Source organism: Carcharodon carcharias, chromosome 3 (genome assembly GCF_017639515.1).
Source record: "Carcharodon carcharias isolate sCarCar2 chromosome 3, sCarCar2.pri, whole genome shotgun sequence".
In the NCBI taxonomy this organism is placed as follows: Eukaryota; Metazoa; Chordata; class Chondrichthyes; order Lamniformes; family Lamnidae; genus Carcharodon; species Carcharodon carcharias.
Window position 1 is genome coordinate 66,357,062 of NC_054469.1, and position 17,721 is coordinate 66,374,782.

Consider the following 17,721-nt stretch of genomic DNA (forward strand, 5'->3'; position numbering starts at 1 on the left):
CTGCTGCACGTTGGGCTCCCACTTCCCCTCTCTCAATCTTCCCTCTGCTTGCCATCGTTACCCCCCACAACCCTACCAAGTCCTCTTCACCCTCACGTCTCTGCCATTGCCCACCCCGAAACCCTACAAAGCCCCCTTTACCCTCATGTCTCTGTCAACAGCCTACTCCCTCCTGAGGCAGCCACTGTAAAGAGACCAGCTCAACACCTGAGGCAGCCAATGTGAGCAGCCCCGACATACACCCCAGCGACCCCCCCCCACCCCCACCCCCCACCTCCCAGTGTGCTCTAACACTGGCATCACTGAGGAACCAGAGCAGCGCTGTTGTAGGTGGTCTTTGAATGTTACATCCACCTTGAAGTCTCAAGTGCAGTGAGAGTGGATAGCTACACACCACTTATATGTGGTCCTGATTTAGACCGGTCGAATTTCCCACTGGCATAGCACATAAAGTGGCGGAGGAGCATGATTCTGGCGAGTTGTGTTTTTAATGAATATTCATGACATGCTATAATAGGCAAATGGTATTGCCGACATGGATCAGTGGGAAAGCCGACCCGGCATCATCCTGCCATGAAAGAGGTGAGGGGAAAATTCCAACTCACCTTTCTGCCAACATGAATCCGACTTCTGGCTTCACTTTGAATTTTCTGCTCCTGCCCACCACAAACTCACCGCTGGTGGGACTAGAAAATTGTGCCCCTCGAAGCAGACTTACCAGCTGCTGATTGGAGGCTTAAAGTGTGTCAGATGATTCTGAGAAAGAGGAAGAGGTAGTACGTGTTGTAGCTAATGCAACAGCAGCAATGAACTCTGCTGCCTGAAGTGCCTGGAATGTCCCCATTATTGCAAGGTTCACTCAGCATTGAGCAGTCCACTCATCTGACAAGCAAAAGCCACTACCCACCCACCCTGCCACCATCCTCCGAACACAAAGCAGTCCTGCAAGTAACCAAGCATCCATTTCACAGCCCCCTTTTGCTCAGTGTCAGTTCTTGTCTTAATATTCATCACAAATGAAAATAGTACTTGCTGAGCAGCAACCAAAAATGGTCAACACTGGAAAATGGTGGAAATAAATAATATTTATGCGGCTAAAAAAATTAGCAGAGGCTTAGCATTCTACCATTATGTAATACACCATGTGCACACCACTTTCAATGACAAATCTTTACTCTTCCCCTTCCTAACATTTTCATGTAGTGCAACCTTTGTGGCTTCAGGCGAGTTGGGGCAGGCTGCTCACTTCCCTGGTCTGACTGCTGAGACGCTTGGGGTTTTGAAGCTTGTGCTGGCCCTGCCAATGATTGCTCCACCTGCACCTGGGCAGGCTCAGCCATTAGGACCGAGGGAGAGGGCGGGTGCTGCTGGTTGTGCAATGGGTGAGCAGTGGGGGCGCTTTTAGCTGAATCTCCATTTGCATGTCCCTTTTCACCATCATCCATTTCTTGGTCCAGCCACATTTCCCTGCTGGCAATGAGTTGGAGAACAATTTGCTATAGATTAGTGGACAATGAGCCTCCAAGGCATGAATCCTATTAGTAGGGGTCTGCATGAAGTCATTTGATTGTTGTGTTTAAAGCTCCATTCAGGTGGCCACTCTTTCCATGGAAAAATACATCATCATTAATGCCAGTGACAGCATGCCACTCATGCTTGAGAAGGACTCCTCCAATCACTCTGCAAGCATGCACACTGCAGCTGGAATATCTGCCAGTATCTTGCACATCCTTTGCTGCTGCTCCACAAGTATCTGCTTCATCGATGGCCCTGAGATTCAGCATTTGCACCCAGCGCTGCAGAGCTTGGAGCATTGTCATGCTCTCTGGTGTGGAACTTTCACTGCTTCCCTAACTTCATGCTCTGTTTTTTTTTATTTATTCACTCACGGTATGTGGGTATCACTGGCTGGGGCAGCATTTATTGCCACTCCCGAATTTCGCTTGAGAAGCTGGTGCTGAGCTGTCTTCTTGAAGTGTTTGGTGTATGTACACCCACTGTGCTGTTAGGAAGGGAGTTCCAGGATTTTGACCCAGTGACAATGAGGGAATTGCGATATGTTTCCAAATCAGGATGGTGAGTGGCTTGGAGGGGAACTTGCAGGTGGTGGTGTTCCCATGTGTCTGCTTCCCTCATCCTTTCAGGTGGTAGAGATCACCAGTTTGGAATGTGCTGTCGAAGGAGCCTTGGTGAGTTGCTGCAGTGCATCTTGTAGATGGTACACAATGCTAGCACTATGCACTGGAGATTGAGAGAATGAATGTTTAAAGTGGTAGATGGGGTGGCTTGTCCTGGATAGTATCAAGCTTCTTGTGTGTTGTTGGAGCTGTACTCATCCAGTCAAGTGGACCGTATTCCACCACACTCCTGCACTCCTGACTTGAGCCTTATAGGTGGTGGACAGGCCTGAGGGAGTCAGGAGGTGAGTTACTGTCCACAAAATTCCCAGCCTCAGAACTGTTCTTGTAGCCACAGTATTTGTATTGCTGGTCCAGTTCAACTTCTGGTTGATCTCAAATGGTGATTTAGTGATGGTAATGTCATTTAATGTCAAGGGTAGATGGTTAGATTCTCTCTTGTTGGAGATGGCCATTGCCTGGCACTTGTGAGGCACAAATGTCACTTGCCACTTACCTGTCCAAGACTGAATGCTGTCCAGGTTTTGCTGCATTTGGACATGGACTGCTTCAGTATCTGAGGAGTCGCGAATGGTGCTGAACATTGTGCAATCATCAGCAAACATCCCCACTTCTAACCTTATGATGGAGGGAAGTTCATTGATGAAGCAGCTGAAGGTGGTTGGGCCTAGGGCTCTAGGGGATTCCTGCAGCGATATTGTGGGACTGAGATGATTAACAACTAATAACCACAACCATCTTTCTTTGTAGTAGTATGCCTCCAGCCGGTGGGAAGCTTTCCCTCTGAGTCCCATTGACTCCTTGATGTCACACTCTGTCAAATACTGCCTTGATGTCAAGGGCAGTCAATTGCTTCGAGTGGGCAAAGTGGAGGACAGCAAAAACAGGGGTAGCCCTAGGTGTACTTGGATGACGGAGGTATTATAGCGGTTGCAGTCAAGCTACAACGAATGTGTCAGAATGGTGCAATACAGTCAAGTATGACATACCATGACAGCAGATCTCTTGGCAGGAATAGCTACAAGCAGCAGCAGCAACAGAATTTCAGGGCTTCGGGATTAAGTTCAAGAGCATAACATTTAACTCTGCCATCAATTTTGTTTTTTTTATTCATTCACAGGATTTGAGCTTCGCTGCCTAGGGCAGCCTTTATTGCCCATCCCTAATGGCCCTTGAGAAGGTGGTGGTGAGCTGCCTTCTTGAACCACTGCAGTCCATGTGGTGTAGGTGTACTCACAGTGCTGTTAGGGAGGAAGTTCCAGGACTTTGACTCAATGACAGTCAGGATGGTGAGTGAATTGGGAGAACACTGTCCCCAACCATCTGCTGCCCTTGACCTTCTAGATGGTAATGGTTATGGGTTTGGAAAGTGCTGTCTAAGGAGCACTGGTCTTCTTATCATGTCCATGGACAGTCTATACATGGCCCAGCCAGAACTGGACACATTTTTGTGCCTTGTTGTTGAATTCGGCAAGATCTGCAACAGTGCAGGGTCCCTCTAGCGATAGACATTGCAGGAGATGTTGCATAGTCTGTGGCTCAGTTCCAACGGGCTGGTTGTATATCCTCATTTGCTTAGTGACAACTTTGAATGACCTGCACCAGTCCTAAGTCTGTTAAAGCACTTCCAGGTTGCCCAGTTGCAATTAGCTCCTGGGGGAAGGCTTTCATCCGGTAGAATTTCCATCGCTGGGGGTTGCTCGAGACTGGTGAGCCGGTCTTTCCACAAGATGATGTGGGCTTCAGATGGCGTTGATTGTAATGGAAAGACACTGTTCATGAAGCTCTTCCTTGACTTTAGGTGGCTGGGTGTAGGTATATGACCATGTAGAGGGTGCCTCTCATCTGATATTTGACGGAGTCGCTCTTTCTTGCTGGCTACCGTTCTTCTTATATCAGGGGGAGCGATACCCGTCAGGATATGTGAATTGGTGAATCCCTGCATTGCATCTTGTTTATAGTACACACTGCTGCTACTGTGTGTCATTGGTGAAAGGAGTGAATGTTTGTGGATATGATGCCAATCAAGTGGGCTGCTTTGACCTGGATGGTGTTCAGCTTCTTGAGTGTCGTGGGAGTTGCACTCACCCAGACAAGTGGGGAGTATTCCATCATACTCCTGACCTGTGCCTTGTAGATGGTGGACAGGCTTTAAGGAGTCAGGAGGTGAGTTACTTGCCACAGGTTTCTTAGCCTCTGGCCTGTTCTTGTAGTCACAGTATTTATGTGGCTAGCTTCTGGTCAATGGTAACCCCCAGGATGTTGATAGTGGGTGATTCAATGATGGTAATGCCATTGAACGTCAAGGGGTGATGGTTGGATTCTCTCTTGTTGGAGATGGTCATTGCCTGGCACTTGTGTGGCATGAATGTTACTTGCCAATCATCAGCCCAAGCCTGGATATTGTCCAGATCTTGCTGCATTTGGACATGGACTGCTTCAGTATCTGAGGAATCACAAATGGTGCTGAACATTGTGTAATCATCAGTGAACATCCCCACTTCTGACCTTATGATGGAAGGAAGGTCATTGATGAAGCAGCTGAAGATAGTTGGGTCAAGAACACTACCCTGAGGAACTCCTGCAGTGATATCCTGGAGCTGAGATGACTGACTTCCAACAACCACAATTACCTTCCTTTGTGCTTGGTACAACTCCAACCAGTGGAGAGTTTTCCCCCCGATTCCCATTGACTCCAGTTTTGCTCAGGCTTCTTGATGCCACACTTGGCCAAAAGCAACCTTGATGTCAAGAGCAGTCACTCTCACATCATCTTGGGAGATCAGCTCTTTTGTCCATGTTTGAACCAAGGCTGTAATGAAGTCAGGAGCTGACCGGCCTTGGCGGAACCCAAACCAGGCATCAGTGAGCAGGTTATTGCTAAGCAAGTGCATCTTGATAGCACTGTTGATGACCCCTTCCATCAGTTTACTGATGATTGAGAGTAGACTCATGGGGCAGTAATTGGCTGGGCTGGATTTGTCCTGCTTTTTGTGTGCAGGACATACCTGGGCAATTTTCCACAGGGTAGATGCCTGCCCCATGTTGGCTAGGGGCATAGTCAGTTCTGGAGCACAAGTCTTCAGCACTATTGCCAGAATATTGTCAGGGCCCATAGTTTTTGTACTATCCAGTGCCTTCAGCCGTTACTTGATATCACATGAAGTGATTCAAATCGGCTGCAAACTTGTATCTGTGATGCTGGGGACCTCTGAAGGAGGCCAAAATAGATCATCCATTCAGCACTTCTGGCTGTAGATTGTAGCAAATACTTCAGTCTTATCTTGTGCTGGGCTCCCCCATCATTGAGAATGGGGATATTTGTAGAGCCTACTCCTCCAGTGAGTTGTTTAATTGTCCACCACCATTCACGACTTGATGTGGCAAGACTGCAGAGCTTAGATCTGATCCATTGGTTGTGGGATCGCTTAGCTCTGTCTATCACTTGCTGCTTATGGTGTGTAGCATACAAGTAGCCCTGTGTTATAGCTTCACCAGGTTGATACCTCATTTTTAGGTATGCCAGGTGCTGCTCCTGGCATGCCCTCCTGCACTTTTCATTGAACCAGGATTGATGCCCTGGCTTGATGGTAATGGTAGAGCAGAGGATGTGCTGAGCCATGAGGTTACAGATTGTGTGCGAGTACAATTCCACTGCTGCTGATGGCCCACAGTGCCTCATGGATGGCCAATCTGTTTGAAATCTATCCCATTTAGCATGGTGGTAGTGCCACACAACATGATGGAGGGTATCCTCAATGTGAAGGCGGGTCTTCGTCTCCACCATGACTGCGCGGTGATCACTCCTACTGATACTGTCATGGACACATGCATCTGTGGCAGGCAGATTGGTGATAATGACCTCAATTAAGTTTTTCCCCCTTGTTGGTTCCCTCACCATCTGCCACAGACTCAGGCTAGCAGCTATGTCCTTTAGAACTTGGCTGGCTCAGTCAGTAGTCGTGTTACCATGCCCCCTCGGTGATGGGCATTGAAGTCCCCCACCCAAAGTACATTCTGCGCCCTTGCCACCCTCAGTGCTTCCTCCAAGTGATGTTAAACATGGAGGAGCACTGATTCATCAGCTGAGGGAGGGTGGTATGTGGTAATCGGCAGGAGGTTTCCTTGCCCATGTTTGACCTGATGCCATGAGACTTCATAGGATCCGGGTTCGATGTTGAGGGTTCCCAGGGCAACTCCCTTTCGACTGTATACCACTGTGCCGCCACATCTGCTGGGCCTGTCCTGCTAGTGGGACAGGACATACCCATGGACGGTGATGGTGATGTTTGGGACATGATCTGTAAGATATGATTTTGTGAGGATGACTAAGTTGCTTGACCTGTCTGTGAGGCAGGTCTCCCAATTTAGGCCCAGATGCTACTAAGGAGGACTTCGCAGGGTTGACATTGCCGTTTCCTGTGTGCTTAAGTCGATGCCGGTTGGTCTGTCCGGTTTCATTCCTTTTTTGAGATTTTTAAGCAGTTCGGTACAACTGAGTGGCTTGCTAGGGCATTTAAGAGTCAACCTGTGTGTCTGGAGTCACATGTAAGCCAAGCCAGGTAAGGACAGTAAATCTTCATTAGTGAACCAGATGAGTTTTTACAACAATCGACAATGGTTTCATGGTCATCATTAGACTTTTAATTCCAGGTTTTTATTGAATTCAAATTCCACCACCTGCCGTGATGGGATTCAAACCCTGGTCCCCAGAGCATTACCCTGGGTCTCTGGATTACTAGTCCAGCGACAATACCAACATGCCATCACCTCCCCTTTTGTTTATTTTCAGTGGCTTCAAAAAAATATTTTATTTAAGCTACAAATTAGGCGAACTGGCTGGGAAGAACTATTGAGTTTGTCAGAACTAGGCAGCTAATTAACATTGAAAAAATAAAGTCATTATGCGAGGATGGTTCAGTGATTTGTCATTTATATTATGTTAGTTTAGCTTTCTCTGACTGGTGGACACCGGTTCATTTCAGTTCTGGTGTTGATGTCATCAGTGCTCACAAAATGTCATCTCAGTATTTACCAGAATGTGAACAGCGTTAATGTTTTGATTGCCGAAGCACTTCTTGAGTAGTGATGGTTCTTTGTAGTGAGCAGGAAATGCTAAGAGAAAATGAAATATTCCCCAATTCTTTTGGTTCAATGGTTCCAATCACAGATTCAAAAATAAAAAGCCCAGTAGTATTTTGTGGAAACCAATCAGTACAAATGAATTTGTTTTTCCTGAAACTGCTGATGTTCACTCAGTTTCTGCTGTTTAAGTATTTTTTTAAGCACAGCCAGAGGTGAATAATTAGGCTGCTTTACATGAATGACTTATTATAGCTTTATTAGCTTTATTATAATTCGGTATCAATGGTAAAACTACATTTCAACAGGAGGTAATATTGGTACAAAAAATGCTAATCTACACTCTTCAATCATAAATATGGTCAACAATTGGATTGCGAACAGGAAATGATGACAAACAAAATGATTGTAGATGGGTTTTGGAATCTGGCTTCCGGAAATTCAGGAATTGTAATTTTCTGAAGCAAGAAATCCATGAAGTGATAAATGACACTGGAATTGCTTTGGGTGCAACAGCTATAATGCTTGGTTGATACAACATGCACTGTAAGCAAGAATTTTTTTTTGCACCTTCATTTGAGAAAGTATTAATTTACTCACATTAGCCTCTTGACATACGGAAAGTCAGTTTGTGTCATTATTTTATTTGGGGGAGATACTGAAGTTTACAAAATATGCATTGTAATAGAGACAAGAAGGTACAATGTACTGATGGAAGGTTTTAATTTTCATATAGACCAGGAGAACAGAATAGCTCAAATTATAAAGGCTTTGATATTCTGGAATATTCTGGGTCAGTTTTCTGGACAGTTAGAACAAACAGGGGTATAAAAGCAACATTCCACTTGTTCCTGTGGACCAGACCAAGTTCTCCTCCCAAGCCACAATGGCTTCCTCTGGACACAGTGAACTTGTAGCTGCAAGACATCCACCTCCACCTGCCTGTTATCCTTCAGCTTCCTCCCATTGCCACTGATCCTCCGAACACCATCTTGCTCCCCCCCCTCCCCCCCAATTACCCTTGAATTCAACCATCACTCTTGCCCCAATGCTAGTGACCCTTGACCATCCATCTCTCACCCTCAACCCTCCCACCCTCATCCTTGATCTACCTGCTGTCAACGTGGAGCCTCCCTCCATCACCTTTGACCTGCCCTCGGTATCCCTTGACCTGCCCTGCGTTGGCTGAGCCTGCACTGTGTTATGAACAATGTGTAATTATTAAGATGAATTTATATATGCATCTGTGTGTTAAGAAAAGTAAAGAAAGCCTAAGTGAAACTGAAATCATTTTTATGAACCTTGATGCCTGGGAGTCTGGATTATGACTAAAAAGTTTCAGGTCTGTAGTGATTGTAGGTATAACCTTTCCTACTGTCTTTAGGGGTCACGTGATTGTACTGATGAATGACCCCTAAGCACGGGTAATCTTGGGGGCTGAGCCTTCTAATCATGGACCTGGTTCAAGCATGTAGCTTCTAAAAGAGCTCTGCAATAAAGTTATCTGTTTCAAGTACCTGTCCGGTATATCAAGTTCATTATATTTGGCGACGAGGATAAATATCTTCAACGCTGCACCTCACCTCAAGAATGTGAGTAAATCAGTTCTGAAGGAAAGAAATAAAAGTATGCTCACCAGTCATGCCACTTTCCGGCAGAATCAACTCTTATGACTCATCCATGGAAGACTGGAGCCAGTAGATAGAGTGCCTAGGTTTTTATTTCGTGGCGAATGAAATAACAGCGGAGGAGAAAAAGAAAGCAATTCTTTTAAGTGTCTGTGGTAGCAAGACATATAACCTCATCCTTAGTCTGAAGGCCCTGAATGCGCCCAATTCTAAATCTCTTAACGAGCTGGTAGACCTTGTATATATACATTTTCAGCTGACGCCATCGGTAATTATGCAGAGATTTAACTCCAGGTTAGGGGCCCCGGGGCAGTCCATCACAACTTCTATAGCGAAGTTGAAGCAGTTGACTGTGCACTGCGACTTCGAAGATACACTCAATGACATGTTGCAGGACCGGTTGGTTTGTGAAGTTCATGATGATACCATTCAGCACCGTTTACTTGCAGAAGTTACCTTTGATTTGAAGCACGCCATGGAAATAGCGCCAGCAATGGAGAGTGCTGAAAGGGACTTGCAGACTTTACAGAGTGTGCAACATGGCGCCATTCTTCAGTTGGGGTGGGAACCTACTGCTGGGTGTGGCACAAAAACCAGAGAGACAGCTACGACGTGGGAGACCGTCTCTACTGCTTGAAAAGTGAAAAGGCATAGTGGAAGCATTTCAGCAGCGATTCAGAAGTCAGTCTGTTACAGATGTGGGGGTAACCATGTACTGGAAACCTGCCGATATAAGAAGGCAGAATGTCAATACTGCCACAAAAAAGGGCACATAATAAAGCAATGCAGGGCAAGACCAAGGCAGCCAATCAGGCAGAAGACCAAGATGATTAAAGTGCTCAATATAACAGAACCAGAAGCTGCTGATACTGATATCTATTCCTGATACAATGTCAAAACAGTAAAAACTGAACAAATAACTGTCACCTTTCAAGTGAGTGGGGAGCCTCTAGTCATGGAGGTATACACGGGAGCCTTGACCACTGTAGTGGGAGAACACACATTTAAATACATAAATGAAGGTATCCAGCCACTGAATCTGGAGCAAACTATGGCTCAAGTGAAGACATATACTGGAGAGTCAATTCGATAAAAGGCATCGCCACAGTACCTGTGTCCTATAGGCAACAGAACAGCCCAGCTTCCAGTGATCATTGCGACAGCTGAAGGACCCGGTCTTCTGAGCTGTGATTGGTTACAGAGAATTAAGCTCAACTGCTCAGAAATATTTCAAGTGAGAACGGGAAGAGATACTGAGTTGATACAGGAATATGACAGTCTATTTTGGAATGAGTTAAGAGAATCGCAGGACCTTCGCAGGATGCAAGGATCCCTCAGGTCAGAATTGGTTCCATTGGAAAATCATGAAAAGCAACAAAAAGAATATAGTGCTACTCTGATGGAACAGTTGGCAGAAAAAACTCAACAATGTTCAATACCTCAGGAAGGAACCAAAAGTTACAAGAAGGAGACAGAGGAGCTGAAGAATCAGCTGATTGAAACCAAAGAGGCATTAGAGGGACAACTTTCCAAGGTGCGAGTGGGTAACGAAGCCAGGGGTAACTCAACCACCAAACTGAACGAAGTTAAGATTTCACCAGAGAGAAATTTGGCAGAATGTGAAATCAAAATAGAGGATGAGACGAAAACCTGCAGCAAACAGAGGAAGGAAAGGCAAAAATCAAGGCCAATAGCCACAGCAAGGATTCAACATTGGGCTTCGATTTTATCAGTATGTGAGTACACCTTTATGCACCGTCCTGGTGTACATATTGCATATGCAGACACACTTAGTCGTCCTCCATGACCAGATAGCATTGTACATGCTCGAGTGCCACAAGCAGTTGTGCTTGTGTGGAATTTCTTAGACTCTTCAACGGTATGTGTGAAGCAAATGAGGAATTGGACAAACAGGGGTTCTGTCAAAAGTCCTAGACCAGTTATTGCAAGGATGGTTGTTTTCACAAGTGTCTGAAGAGATAAGGCCCATGCCCATAAAACAGAGTTAGGTTTTGAAGATGGATTCTTGTTGAGGGGATCAAGAGTGGTCATCCCTTCACATGGAAGAGAACCACTTTTGACAGAGCTTCACAGTACACATCCAGGCATTTCAAAGATGAGGATGCTTGCGTGAAGCTATTTCTCATGGCCAGGCATAGACAGTGACATTGAAAGCATGGTCAAGCATTGTCTCCATTGTCAGCAACAACAGAAGTTGCCCCTTTCAGCTCCACTGCATCCATGGGAGTGACCTGGTCGACCCTGGGTTAGACTACATATAGATTATGTAGGTTAATTTTTAGTTACCACATTTTGATTGATCATTGATGCACGTTCTAAGTGGATGGATGTCTATGAATTGAAAAGCTGTGCCAATGTTTTAGTATACATGGCCTACCAGAAGTCATTGTTTCGGATAATGATACTGTCTTCACTAGTACAGAATTTCAGAGATTCATGAGTTTAAATGGAATTAAGCTTATTAAAACAGCACCATATCATCCCTCATCAAATGTGTCAGCTAAAAGAGCAATGCAAACATTCAAATCAGTAATGAAGTTATCCAAAGGTACTTTAGAAACTTAATTTTCATGTTATCTTCTCAACCATTGTATGACACCTTCGGCATCTACAGGTTCAACACTGTCTGAATTACTGATGAAACATCGCCTTCATACAGGTTAAGTCTGGTGTTTCCAAACTTAGAGGGGAAGGTAGAGAAGAACCAGAGTAATCAGAAATTGAATCACGATATGCATAGCAAAATGCAAAGATTTACTGTGGGAGATATAGTTTTTGTGTGGGATTTTGGAAATGGTCCTAGATGGGTTCCTGGTATAATTGTCTCTGAAACTGGACCCTTGTCATTCCAAGTGGAAGTGGCAGACTGGATTGTTCGAACACATGTAGATCATCCAAGGAGTAGAGAGGCATTCCAACAACAAATTATTCCGCCGGTAGTTGATGTGGAAGCTTTAATCCCTAAGGTGACAGATCAACTTAGAATAGACATACCTGATGTCTGTGTTGAATTACCTAATACTGAACTCCCACTTTCTAAGGATGTCCCTGATCATGTCGATCCAGTGGGAGAATCTCAAGTAATAGAGCTACAGCACTCAAACCAAATTAGAAAGTCACCTCAGAGACTTAATCTTTAATCACACCACACAAATTACCTTCCAATAAGGACTGACCTCTTACACACTGCCACATTGATGCCTACACATGAGATGTCCTACAGTACCCTTCATTCAGCATTGATTGCCAATCATGAAGCATGACAGTGCAATATGGCCTCTGAATGAGGATATCCCCAAAATTGCACATATGTACTTATGCATAAGCTTACAGTGTCTCAACACTCAGGCCATCGTTATGCCCTCATATTGTCTTAATTTTTTGCTTATGCCCACTATGTATTGCCAGTATCAGCACCTGATAAGGAGGCAGGATTCTGAGTGAGATGCTGAGTTGCATGCATCCTTTGGAGGATATACTCTGGTGGTCTGAGTCCCCAAGGATCCTGGCCAACTTGGCATCCCCTGCATGGGTGCAGGGAGGTTACTGGAAGGGGATGAGGAGTGACTGCTTACCCTGGTGGTGGCCTGAAAGGACACAGCTAAGGCAGGTAGAAGCGCTCCTCCTCCCTCTCAGTGTACAAAGCCAGGTCCCTGTATCCATGAGGACAAGGTTCACCTGGAGGGAGGTCCAATACCTCATTCCCCCCTTGGAACACCTTCTGTCTTTGGAACTCCTTCCCCTCTTGGAAATCCTTCCCACCATCATACCATGATGGAGTGCAGGTCTGCGTGCATCTCGGGGTCCACCATCCTCCCCATGGAGACCTCCATACATGCAGATGTGGGCACCACTTCATCAGAGAGCAGGTGGATGCACTCCTTTGACTTTCATGCCACTCTTTTGAGGGCTTCCAGCAGCTCAGTGTGATGTTCCCATGCCTTCTGCTAAATATCCAAGATGAACTGGAAAACCAAATCCAGAGGCTTGTCATCTGACTCAGACCTCACAGATGTCTCTGCTTCAGTAGTCATGTGAGTGCTGGGCAGCTCGGTTGAACCTGCCTCCTCCTGCTTTGGATATGTGACCGGGTGGTGATCGCTAGATTGTGAGCCCAAGCCTGCTTTAGATTTATGTCCCGTTGAGGTGTATGTAACCGCGCTGGTGGATGGTGTGGCTAAGTGCTGTGATGTGTCTTCCAGGCTGCTTATTTCCAGCAATGGAGAAGGTGTCCTCTTGGCTGGAGGTGAGGATATGGACGGAGCTAAGAGGCTGGCTGGCTGAGGGTGTCGGTCGCTTGGCAGAGCTCCTTGTGAACCAAAGTAGAGATAATTAGTGCATGGCAGCAGAGTCAAAAGCAGGAGAAATCACTCACATTTGCACTGAGAGAGGGGTGATGTGGTGCAGGATCCTCATATGGGTGTTTAACAGGCACGGTCCACATCCTCACCAGTCAGCATGCTGGCCCGCTGTTCAAAGTGAATGAGACGCACTGAATGTGGGCCACTTCACTCCCCGGTCTGGGACCTCTCCCTGCTGCTGTGAGCCAGCTTCTCATGCAAGAAAACAAATAGAATGTGAGCAGGACACATGACACTGCGTGGAATGTTTGTGTGGTGAGCGAAGCCATAGACAGGGTCAGGACACAACCTCAAGAGGATATGTGCCTGATGGAAATGTGAGGATGTGTGTGAGAGTTAGTGTTGTTGTCCTCTGAGGTGTGAAATCCCTGTGGATGAGTGAAGGGTTTGTGAGTTAATGTATGAGTTGAGATTGATAAGAAGAGTGACTGAACCTGGTGGAACGGATGATGCCATTCATCCTGCGGCCCACCCTGGCCCATCCTGCAGTCAGAGCAGGGGTAGAGGACATAACAATGGGCCTCCACTACATCCAAAAGGCAATTGAGATGACACGCAGAAGACAGAGAGTCAGGATTAATGTTGGAAAGATCAGTCCTAGGGCCTCAATTATTTACTACCTGTATTAATGACTTGGAGGAGGGGACAGAGTGTAATGTATTCAAATTTGCTGATGATACAAAAATAGGTGGGAGGGCATGCTGTGATGAGGACATAAGGAATCTGCAAGGGGATATAGATAGGTTGAGTGAATGGGAAAAAACTTGGCAGATGGAGTATAAAGTAGGAAAGTGTGAGGTCATGCACCTTGGCAGGATAGATTAAAAGGCAGACTATTATTTAAATAGAAAGAGAATCCAAATAAGTGCAGCACAGAGGAATCTGGTTGTTCTTGTGCATGAAACACAAAAAGTTAGCATGCAGGTGCAGCAAGTAATTAAGAAGACAAATGAAATTTTGGCCTGTATTGCTAGGGGGTTGGAGTTTAAAAATAGGGAAGCTTTGTTACAACTGTACAGGGTGCTGGTGAGGCCGCATCTGGAGTGCTGTGTACAGTTTTGGTCCCTGTATTTAAGAAAGGATATACTGGCATTGGAGGCAGTTCAAAAGAGATTCACTTGGCTGATCCCTGGGATGAAGGGGCTGACTTATCAAGAACGGTTAAACAGGCTAGGCCTTTATTCATTAAGGTTTAGAAGAATGAGGGGTGATCTTATTGAAACGTACAAGGTTCTGAGGGCACTTGACAGGGTAGATGTTGAGAAGATGTTTCCACTAGTGGGGTAATCTCGAACTAGGGGACATAGTTACAGAATAAAGGGCACTCATTTAAAACTGAGGTGCAAAGGAATTTCTTCTCTTAGTGGGTAGTGAATGTCTGGAATTCTCTACCTCAGAGTGTTGCGGAGGCTAGATCATTGAAAGTATTCAAAGAGGAGGTAGATTGATTTTTAAAATATGGGAGAGCACCAGAAATGACAACAGCACACTGAGCCCTATCCATTCTTCTTCCTAACATCTGGGACCTTGTGCCAAAATTGGGAGATATGTCCCACATACTAGTCAAGCAGCAGCCTGACATAGTCATACTCATGGCATCACACCTTACAATGTCCCAGACACCAGCATCACCATCCCTGGATAAGTCCTGTCCCACCGGCAGGGCAGACCCACCAGATGTGGTGCCACGGTGCTATAGGGTCAGGATGGAGTTGTCCTGGGAGTCCTCTGCATTCATTCCTGACCCCATGAAGTCTCATGGCATCAGGTCATACTTGGGCAGGAAACCTCCTGCTGATGAATCAGTACTCCTCTATGTTGAACAGCAATTGGAAGAGGCACTGAAGGTGGCAAGAGCACAAAATGTGCACTGGGTGGGTCAATTCAATGTCCAACACCAATAATGCCTTAGTAGCACCACTACTGACTGAGCTGGCTGAGTCCTTAAGGACATAGCTGTTAGACTGGGTCAGCGGCAGATGGTGAGGTCACCTTTAAGAGGGCTTTTCATCACCAATCTACCTGTCACAGATGCAGTTGTCCATGACAGTATCAGTTGGAGTGCCCACCACACAGTCCTTGTGGAGACAAAGTTCCATCTTTACATTGACCTGTGTGGCACTACCACCGTGCTAATGGGATAGATTTTGAGCAGATCAAGCAACTCAAAACTGAGCACCCATGAGGCGCTGTGGGCCATCAGCAACAGCAGAATTGTACTCAATCACAATCCGTAACCTCATGACCCGGCATATCCCTCACTCTACCATTACCATCAAGCTCGGGGAATCAACCTTGATTCAATGAAGAATGCAGGAGGGCATATCAGGAACAGCACCTAAAAATGAAGTGTCAAGCTACAACAGAAGACTGCTTGCAGGACTACTTCTCTGACCGGGAATTGAATTATCTGATGGCATGAACAGACACTTGCTGCCTGCTCCTGTTGCATAATTACACATTGGGGATGTGCCCACCACATGCACCCAACTATTTGTATATTTGTATCATAGTTGTGTGCATTGCAGCTCTTGACATGTTAGCAGAATTGGTGCCCATTTCTGGTCCCACAGTTGGGAGGTAAGCTTCTTTTATTAAATTCCACCCCATGGATTTCGAGATGAGTAATAAAACAGAATTTGTTTACAATCTGACTGGAAGTGAACATCTTGCAAAAAGTGATGAAATATGATTGAATTTGATATTAAGTTTGAGAAGGAGAAGCAAAATTCAAAAACCAAGGTATTAAATTTAAGTCAAACAAATTTTGAAGGGATTGACTGGCATAAACTGTGCTAAGCTGTTAATGGGTAAACATACATACAAATAGTGGGAAATATTCAGAGAAGAATTTGGTACAATGTAAATCCAGTACATAGCCATAATGTAACAGACACTATTGGGCTAAAATAAAAGGCTTACACAAATGCAGAGACTAACAGGAACTCAACAGAGCTATAAAGGGCAGCAAAGGAATAGGAAGAAAGTTAATAAGTGGTGCCAATCTACCTGTCACAGATGCATTTGTCCATGACAGTATCGGTAGGAGTGACCACCACTTAGTCCTTGTGGAGACAAAGTTCCACCTTTACACTGAGTTGTGTGTCACCACCATTGTGCTAAATGGGCAGGTAGGCAAGCACTGGAAGGCTGCAGCAAGGGAACACTGATAAAGGAGGGGAAAACTGTGCATTTGTGGTGGGTTTGGGGGTGGATTTGAGGACATTTTGGGTGAGGGAGGAGGTCGTGTGTTGGGGTGGAGGTTGTGGGACGGCGGGGGGGAGATTATAGGTCGGAGGAATGATGGGTGGGGAGTGCTGTTGAGGAGATTGTGTGTCAGTAGGGCTGATTGTGTGTCAACAGAAGATTGTGAAATGGGTGGTGGGAGATCAAAGTCGGAAGTGCACCCGCTGACAACTAAGATGGCAATTAAGCCCAAAATGGTACAATTGGCTCCGATTTTATGTTGCCCATCCAACCTTACAGTTGGTGGATGGGCAAATCGGCCAGGCAGCCTTTGTATTTTTTATTAAACCACATCCATGGTAGGGGTGACATTTCCTTGATGAAATAAAATATAAATAAATTTCTCTGGGCAACATTTTCATTAGCCAAACTTTTAGGAGATTGATTATGATGCATGGGTGCTTTTTGCAGCTTTTGAAACATTTATTTTTGCCTTTTCGGGTCTTCAGCTGCCAGAGGCAGCTCTGTGCCTTCAGAGAGCTTTCTGTCAGAGTGGCTCACGTCAGCGTTGACGTCGTCGCCCAGCCTATTCCCGCCCTCACCCCAGCAGCACTGAGCTTTCCAGGGTGCGTTTCACACTGGCTGGCCTTAATTGGCCTAAATCGCGGATGGGGGCCGATCCCAAGCCCGCCAAGCTGAAAATTCAGGCCTATGTGTCGACAAAAAGACAGATGAGCTTGCGTGGTAAGGGGAAACAATCCTGCCTCTCCTAGCCCACAGGCAATGCTAGAAAGGCATTTAGCTGCTGAATCTGACCTTTCTCAACTCCCTTTAATTATCTAGTTTCCATGAGTCCTGGAAAAGCTGGCCCGCAGCCATTAAATCTAAAAGTCTGGTAAAGTTTGAGGTGTGCAGCTTATTGACATATTTAAATAGTTAGCCCACCTCTCAGCTGCAAGTTAGTCATTACCCCATCTACCAACCTCCCATTAAAACCAGAAGTGGATTTGCTTGAGACAGGTTGGGGTCATATCCTGATTTTTGTAATTTTAACAACCCTATCCCACTCCCCTCTGATCCCCTTCTACTTGTTGTTAAAACTCCCCTCAGAGTGACTAAAAGTAGCAGCTAATCAATGAAAGTCAGTTTGGATTTGGATTGCCCCACAAGTCTTCATCCACATTTTTTTACATTCATATTTACATACTACCCCATCTCCCCTAAGTCTCTGACATCACAGATTCAATCTGTCAGGAGGCTTCACAACTCTCCCTGATCGTGTTCTTGTCAGATTTGGAAGATCAG